General features: G+C 55.2%; 1 pseudogene; it reads left to right on the top strand.

The window, feature by feature from the left end:
- Window positions 1-4,299: 4,299 nt before the first annotated feature.
- LOC129483606 (uncharacterized) lies at window positions 4,300-4,399 on the top strand (annotated as a pseudogene).
- Window positions 4,400-6,261: the final 1,862 nt, after the last annotated feature.

Genomic DNA, 6,261 nt, shown 5'->3' with positions numbered 1-6,261 from the left:
GCAGTGGCGTGGTCTGGCCTCGCGGCAGCCTCTACCCCCCGGCCGCCTGCCTTGGCCTGCCAGGGTGCTGGGATTGCAACCCCTGCCCGGCCGCCGCCCCATCTGGAAGGTGGGGAACGCCTCTGCCCGGCCGCCCCGTCTGGGAGGTGAGGGGCACCTCTGCCTGGCCGCCCCGTCTGGGAGGCGAGGAGCGCCTCTGCCCGGCCGCCCCGTCTGGGAAGTGAGGAGCGCCTCTGCCCGGCCGCCCCGTCTGGGAAGTGAGGAGCGCCACTGCCCGGCCACCCACCGTCTGGGAAGTGAGGAGCGCCTCTGCCCGGCCACCCACCGTCTGGGAAGTGAGGAGGCCTCTGCCCGGCCACCCACCGTCTGGGAAGTGAGGAGCGCCTCTGCCCGGCCACCCACCGTCTGGGAAGTGAGGAGCGCCTCTGCCCGGCCACCCACCGTCTGGGAAGTGAGGAGCGCCTCGGCCCGGTCACCCACCGTCTGGGAGGTGAGGAGCGCCTCTGCCCGGCTGCCCCGTCCGGGAAGAAGTGAGGAGCGCCTCTGCCCGGCCGCCCCGTCCGGGAAGAAGTGAGGAGCGCCTCTGCCCGGCCGCCCCGTCCGGGAAGAAGTGAGGAGCGCCTCTGCCCGGCCGCCCCGTCCGGGAAGAAGTGAGGAGCGCCTCTGCCCGGCCGCCCCGTCTGGGAAGTGAGGAGCGCCTCTGCCCGGCCGCCCCGTCCGGGAAGAAGTGAGGAGCGCCTCTGCCTGGCCGCCCCGTCCGGGAAGAAGTGAGGAGCGCCTCTGCCCGGCCGCCCCGTCCAGGAAGAAATGAGGAGCGCCTCTGCCCAGGCGCCCCATCCGGGAAGAAGTGAGGAGTGCCTCTGCCCGGCCGCCCCATCCGGGAAGAAGTGAGGAGCGCCTCTGCCCGGCCACCCATCGTCTGGGAAGTGAGGAGCGCCTCTGCCCGGCCACCCACCGTCTGGGAAGTGAGGAGCGCCTCTGCCCGGCCGCCCCGTCTGGGAAGTGAGGAGCGCCTCTGCCCGGCCACCCACCGTCTGGGAAGTGAGGAGGCCTCTGCCCGGCCACCCACCGTCTGGGAAGTGAGGAGCGCCTCTGCCCGGCCACCCACCGTCTGGGAAGTGAGGAGCGCCTCTGCCCGGCCACCCACCGTCTGGGAAGTGAGGAGCGCCTCGGCCCGGTCACCCACCGTCTGGGAGGTGAGGAGCGCCTCTGCCCGGCTGCCCCGTCCGGGAAGAAGTGAGGAGCGCCTCTGCCCGGCCGCCCCGTCCGGGAAGAAGTGAGGAGCGCCTCTGCCCGGCCGCCCCGTCCGGGAAGAAGTGAGGAGCGCCTCTGCCCGGCCGCCCCGTCCGGGAAGAAGTGAGGAGCGCCTCTGCCCGGCCGCCCCGTCTGGGAAGTGAGGAGCGCCTCTGCCCGGCCGCCCCGTCCGGGAAGAAGTGAGGAGCGCCTCTGCCTGGCCGCCCCGTCCGGGAAGAAGTGAGGAGCGCCTCTGCCCGGCCGCCCCGTCCAGGAAGAAATGAGGAGCGCCTCTGCCCAGGCGCCCCATCCGGGAAGAAGTGAGGAGTGCCTCTGCCCGGCCGCCCCATCCGGGAAGAAGTGAGGAGCGCCTCTGCCCGGCCACCCATCGTCTGGGAAGTGAGGAGCGCCTCTGCCCGGCCACCCACCGTCTGGGAAGTGAGGAGCGCCTCTGCCCGGCCGCCCCGTCTGGGAAGTGAGGAGCGCCTCTGCCCGGCCACCCACCGTCTGGGAAGTGAGGAGCGCCTCTGCCCGGCCGCCCCGTCTGGGAAGTGAGGAGCGCCTCTGCCCGGCCACCCACCGTCTGGGAAGTGAGGAGCGCCTCTGCCCGGCCACCCACCGTCTGGGAAGTGAGGAGCGCCTCTGCCCGGCCGCCCACCGTCTGGGAAGTGAGGAGCGCCTCTGCCCGGCCACCCATCGTCTGGGAAGTGAGGAGTGCCTCTGCCCGGCCACCCATCGTCTGGGAAGTGAGGAGTGCCTCTGCCCGGCCGCCCCGTCTGGGAGGTGAGGAGTGCCTCTGCCCGGCCGCCCCGTCCGGGAGGAAGTGAGGAGCGCCTCTGCCCGGCCGCCCCGTCCGGGAGGAAGTGAGGAGCGCCTCTGCCCGGCCGCCCCGTCCGGGAGGAAGTGAGGAGCGCCTCTGCCCGGCCGCCCCGTCCGGGAAGAAGGGAGGAGCGCCTCTGCCCGGCCGCCCCGTCTGGGAAGTGAGGAGCGCCTCTGCCCGGCCGCCCCGTCCGGGAAGAAATGAGGAGCGCCTCTGCCCGGGCGCCCCATCCGGGAAGAAGTGAGGAGCGCCTCTGCCCGGCCGCCCCATCCGGGAAGAAGTGAGGAGGGCCTCTGCCCGGCCACCCATCGTCTGGGAAGTGAGGAGCGCCTCTGCCCGGCCACCCACCGTCTGGGAAGTGAGGAGCGCCTCTGCCCGGCCGCCCCGTCCGGGAAGAAGTGAGGAGCGCCTCTGCCCGGCCGCCCCGTCCGGGAAGAAGTGAGGAGCGCCTCTGCCCGGCCGCCCCGTCCGGGAAGAAGTGAGGAGCGCCTCTGCCCGGCCGCCCCGTCCGGGAAGAAGTGAGGAGCGCCTCTGCCCGGCCGCCCCGTCCGGGAAGAGGGGAGGAGCGCCTCTGCCCGGCCGCCCCGTCCGGGAAGAAGTGAGGAGCGCCTCTGCCCGGCCGCCCCGTCGGGAAGAAGTGAGGAGCGCCTCTGCCCGGCCACCCCGTCCGGGAAGAAGTGAGGAGCGCCTCTGCCCGGCCGCCCCGTCTGGGAGGTGAGGAGCGCCTCTGCCCGGCCACCCATCGTCTGGGAGGTGAGGAGCGCCTCTGCCCGGCCACCCATCGTCTGGGAGGTGAGGAGCGCCTCTGCCCGGCCACCCATCGTCTGGAAAGTGAGGAGCGCCTCTGCCCGGCCGCCCATCGTCTGGGAAGTGAGGAGCGCCTCTGCCCGACCACCCATCGTCTGGGAAGTGAGGAGCGCCTCTGCCCGGCCACCTATCGTCTGGGAAGAAGTGAGGAGCGTCTCTGCCTGGCCGCCCCGTCTGGGAAGTGAGGAGCCCCTCTGCCCGGCCGCCCCGTGTCTGGGTAGAAGTGAGGAGCTCCTCTGCCTGGCCGCTCCGTCTGGGAGGTCTACCACGGAGGCCAGAAGCAATGTGGGGGCTGGACGTGGTGGCTCACGCCTGTGGTCCCGGCACTCTGGGGGGCGAGGCGGGTTGATCACTTCGGGCTAGGAGTTCGAGACCAGTCTGGCCAACTTGGCGAAACATGAAGAATACAACAGACAAACCAACCAACCAACTCAATGACAACAAAACAGGTCTACCCTGGAGTCATACTCTAATTTTTTCTATTTTCCTCCCTTTCTGATCCTTTATCCCACTTTCTTTTTCTTCCTCTTCCTTCTCCCTCTTCTTTGTCAAATAGAGGATTGAGTTATTATCACTGATCCATATAAAGTCCCTCTCTCATTTATTTTAACTCCCACCCCCATTTCTATTCCCCGACTTCCCATGTGCAAGCTTCCTAATATGTTTGATACACATCTTTTTGTTTGTATGTATTTTTAGAAAATGTTTATTGTTTTTGTATGCAAAAAAAAAATTAATAAAAAAAAAAAAAAGATCAATAAACAGAGTACTTACATAATACCATAAACCAACTAGAGCTAAACAAATATGAACACTCCAACCCATAAAAGCAGAATACACTTTTTTTTAGGTGCACTTAGAGGCTGAGGCAGGAGGCGCACTTGAGCCCAGGAGTTTGAGGCTGTAGTGAGCTATGGTCACGCCAATGCACTTTAGCCTGGGCAACACAGCAAGATCTCATCTCTATAAATATATAAATGAATGAGTGAATGAATGAATGAAAAAGAAAAGAGAACCCAGATCAATACCTTAAGCAAGCAGAAAAAGAAGAGCAAGCTGAATTCAAAGCTAGCAGAAGGAAGGAAATAAAGATCAGATCAGAGATGAACAAAACACGGAAGAGAAAAATAGAAAAAAATCAGTAAAACCAAAAGCTGTTTTTTTGAAAAGATAAAATTGACAAACATTTAGCTAGACTGACCAGGATTTTAAAAAAGCACTCAAATTACTAACTTCAGAAAGTAGAGACAATTCTGCACACCTTAAAAATGAAAAGATTTAGAATAATTTGTACACCAACAGACTAGATAATCTAGGTGATACAGACAGGGTCCTAGAAATACACAAAGTACCAAAACTGATTCAAGAAGAGAGAAAATCTAAACAAATCTTAGATTGAATCAACAGTCAAAAACCTCCTCAAAAAGAAAAGCCCACACTCACTTTGGCAGCACATATATTAAAAATGTAACAATATAGAGATCAGCATGGCCTCTGTGCAAGGATGACACGTAAACTTGTGACGCGTTCCATATTTTTTTTAATTAAAAAAAAAAAAAAAAAAGCCCAAAAGCACAAGGCTTTACAGGTAAATTCTACCAAACATTTTTCTTTTTATTTTAAAACAAGGTTTCACTCTGTAACCCAGGCTAGGGTACACTGGCACCATTACAGATCACTGCAACCTTGAACCTTCTGGCTCAAGCAATCCTCCCACCTCAGCCTCCCGAGTAGTTGGAACTACAGATGCTGCTGCCAGGCCCAGGTAATTTTTTTATATATATAATTTTTTAGTAGAGATAAGGTCTCACTATGTTGCATAGGCTAGTCTCAGAACTCCTGGCCCCAAGTGATCCTCCTGCCTCTCTCTACCTCTGTGTTGGGATTACCGGAGTAAGCCACCACACACAGCCTTACCAAACATTTAAAGAATAATTAACACCAATCCTCAAACTCTTTCAAAAAACAAGAGGCAAGACATGTTCTCACTCATAGGTAGGAATTGAACAATGAGATCACTTGGACACAGGGCGGGGAACATCACACACCGGGGCCTGTTGGGGGTCGGTACTGGGGGAGGGATAGCATTAGGAGAAATACCTAATGTAAATGACGAGTTGATGGGTGTAGCAAACCAACATGGCACATGTATACCTATGTAACAAACCTGCATATTGTGCACATGTACCCTAGAACTTAAAGTATTAAAAAAAAAAAAAAAAAAGAGGCAAGAATACTAACTCATTCTATGAAGGCAGGATACCTTACTACCAGGCAAAAACATCACAAGAAAATTATAGACAGAATATGCCTTATACACACAGATGCAAAAGATCCTAAACAAACTACTAGCAAATCCAATCCAACCGTATATTAAGAGGATTATATATTACAACAAACAGAATTATCCCAGGGATGCCAGGATGGCTCACTTTACGAAAATCAAGTAATACTGTGTTTTTTTGTTTTTATTTTTTAATGAGATGGAGTCTTACCTTGCTGCCCTAGCTAGTCTCAAACTCCTGAGCTCAAGTGATCCTCCTGCCTTGGCCTCCTAAAGTGCTAGGATTACAGGTGTGAGCCACTGCACCTGGCCCACTGCATTAATTGAATGAAGGAGAAAAATCATAATCATATGGCCATCTCAATTGATGCAAAAAGAAAAAAGCATCTGACAAAATCCAATACCCTTTCCTGATAAAAATCACTCAAACTATATATAGAAAGGAACTTCTTCAACATGACAAAAAGATTTTATAAAAAACACACACTTAAAACTATATTTAATCCTGAAAGACTGAAAGGTTTCCTCACAAGATCAGGAACAAAACAAGGATGCCTTCTTTTGCCATTTCTATTCAACACTGTAATGCAAGTTCTAGCCAGAGCAATTAGGGGAGAAAAAGATGTACCCATCCAAATTGGAAAGGAAACTATAAAATTCTCTACTTGCAGATGACTTCATCCTATATATAGAAAACCTAAAAACAAACACACAAGCTATTAGAGCTAATATATAAATTCAGTACAGAATCAGTTTTATGTCTGTGTATATCTTCATATATACTAGTAATGTACAATCTGAAAATGAAACCAAAACAATTCCATTTACGATAGTATCAAAAAGAATAACATTACAGGTATGAGGCACCACATCCAGCCCACATACTTAGGAATAAATTTATCCAAGAAGGGATAAGAGTTGTACACTGAAAACTAGCAAACATTGGTGAAAGAAATTAAATGAGATCTAAATAAAAAGACGCCCTATGTTCATGGATTGGGAGAATCAGTATCGTTAAGACAGCAATATTACACAAACTGGTCCACAGATTCAACGCAATCCCTTTCAAAATCTCAATGGTCTTTGTTACAGAAATGGAAAAGCTGTTCCTAAAATT

The sequence above is a fragment of the Symphalangus syndactylus genome, chromosome 5 (assembly GCF_028878055.3).
Source record: "Symphalangus syndactylus isolate Jambi chromosome 5, NHGRI_mSymSyn1-v2.1_pri, whole genome shotgun sequence".
In the NCBI taxonomy this organism is placed as follows: Eukaryota; Metazoa; Chordata; class Mammalia; order Primates; family Hylobatidae; genus Symphalangus; species Symphalangus syndactylus.
This window is presented reverse-complemented; position numbering and strand designations above follow the sequence as displayed.